Below are 2,500 nucleotides of genomic sequence, written 5' to 3' on the forward strand. Positions count from 1 at the left end.
TACATCCCTTTAGGGGATATCACACTATGCAAATTAAAAGCTTCATTTCACCGTTAATTGTTCGATCAGCAGCGACCACCAGAAAACCCAAACGCTTTCGGTCCATATGCCCTTGGAAATCTTCGAAGATATCGGGGTCAAAAACTGACAACTGTAGGGCATCACCTCCTAACAACACCCCTTCTCAAAGAGAAAGGGTGTATGATGAAAAGATATATTATTTATATAATATATATAATATATATATATATATATATATATATATATATATATAATATATATATATATTTATATACTGACGCGCACGACTCTCTTAATTAAATTACAATGTTTCTCAAGTATCTTAAATTCTATATGACAACATTAAGTTCTAAACAAAGCAGATTCCTCGGATTAGAATATAACGCCTAAAAAAATTCCAAATCCAACCACAATTATAGCATTGCGTAAAACCCAACGTCTAGTCTGAATATACTCAAATCTGTTCCAGAATGCAATATTAGAATTGCAACGACGCAAATGATTCCTGGCAATCCCCAAGTACCGGATGACCCCATCCGAGACAGAGCATGAAAAGAAACTGTAGGACAGAAAAGTCTTCAAACTCTTGAATATAACAGTATTCTCTGCGGGGATCACAGTCTGCGTTCCAGTCCTATTCTTTTCTTCTTTGAGAGAGAGAGAGAGAGAGAGAGAGAGAGAGAGAGAGAGAGAGAGAGAGAGAGAGAGAGAGAAATAACCCATTCTCTTATGTAGATAGTGGAGTACCTTTCCTGAGAGATATAGGCAGAATTTTTTCTATTTTGCTTAAAAAGCCGAATATTATAAAAATAGGAAAAACAATTCTGAAGAGAGAGAGAGACTGAGAGAGATAGAGAGAAGAGAGAGAGAAGCAGAAATTAAACCCATTCCTCTTATTGTAGATAGGATGGGCGGAGTACCTTTTCCTTGAGAGATTTTAACAACAAAAATATATTCAAAAAATGTAAAAATTAAAAACAAATTCTTCAGAGAGAGAGAGAGAGAGAGAGAGAGAGAGAGAGAGAGAGAGAGAGAGAGAGAGAGAGAATTTGAAATATGGACATGAATATCCCTTTACCTTTCCACCACGTAGAATTGCATCAAGTGATAAACATCTAGCAGTTTAACGTAGGAAAAAATGAAAATGAAAGCCTTCTTGAAATATAGAGTTCTTAAAACACCCAATAACAAAGTTCCCCTTGTAATTTACGACTGCGTCAGTAAAACATCACGAAAGACAAAAACGTTACAAGCAGTAATTGAATGACCTAGAATGAATAAATGCACTGATATAAATAAACGGTCGCCGCCTCCCTTTCACAGGAATATATTCTCTCTCTCTCTCTCTCTCTCTCTCTCTCTCTCTCTCTCTCTCTCTCTCAGAGCGAGTGCCACATCCTCTTTAGCCCAAGACTCCCTTCATGCGTCTTTGAATACGTAGCTTACGAGGACAAATCTCATTAACCATTCGGATAGGTCGACTATAAATAATGCCTCGTGAAGTAAGAGATTAAAGATATACACAGGGTAAAGAGAGAAGGCTTACATACCGAAAAGTTTATTAAAAGACCTTGGTTGGTTATACCCAGAGCAGTAAAAAGTCATAAAACTCAAAAAGATCCTAACACAGAATTTCTTTCATTAAAAGTATTTCGAACAAGACAAAACGTGAATTTCACAGCAAACGAACACAAACATACATCAAGATAAACACCACAACCTAACCCACAAAAAACAAAAGACAACAAAAGCATGGAAAGTCTCGCCAATTTTTGCAGTGAATTCAACACTGCAGAGGCAACGACAAAACACAAACATACACACACACACACACAGACAAAGGAAACCTAATTTATTTTCGTCAGCATTATTGCATTGGGGAGATGCCGACATAGAATGATGAGTTTAACAGCAGTATGAGAAGAAATGAAGACTTGGAAAAAAAATAAAAAAAATAAATTTTGTTGCGTTCCCAACTGCACTAAAGCAAAAAAAATCAATAATAATAATAAAAAAAATAAAAATAAATCATAAATATGTCTGCCTCCCGGGTCAAGGACGACTCAACCAGACTCCAGATCTTCAGCAATGCATAAAGCAACCACAATTATACATTCCTGCATCTCTTAGATGTACTTTCGAGATAGTAAAAAAAATAATTTCTTTCTCTCTCTCTCTCTCTCTCTCTCTCAATCCAGGCAAGAAAGGTCAAGCCTCGTTTCCAGGGACTTGATCCCCAAATTATATTCTCATTACATCACAAACATTCATACATAGTACATGCTTTCTATCTTACACGACGCAAGCGATAAAAGCACAATAATATAAATACATCAACGCTCTTATCTAAAAAAAAAATCATTGCACAATATAAAGTGCAAAGTTCAATTCAATTGAAATGTGATACTTGGGACATTACCACAAGGATAAATAACAGCAGGCGAACTGCTTACATATGTGAATACATCGATAACGATGA

The 2,500-nt window shown here is 35.8% G+C and overlaps 1 protein-coding gene across 2 annotated transcripts in view; it reads right to left on the reverse strand.

Moving 5' to 3' along the window:
• Positions 1–2,500, reverse strand: part of LOC135223306 (PE-PGRS family protein PE_PGRS18-like) — a 65,464-nt gene that overhangs the window by 39,484 nt on the left and 23,480 nt on the right. The window lies entirely within an intron of this gene.

The sequence above is a fragment of the Macrobrachium nipponense genome, chromosome 8, assembly GCF_015104395.2.
Source record: "Macrobrachium nipponense isolate FS-2020 chromosome 8, ASM1510439v2, whole genome shotgun sequence".
Classification (NCBI taxonomy): Eukaryota; Metazoa; Arthropoda; class Malacostraca; order Decapoda; family Palaemonidae; genus Macrobrachium; species Macrobrachium nipponense.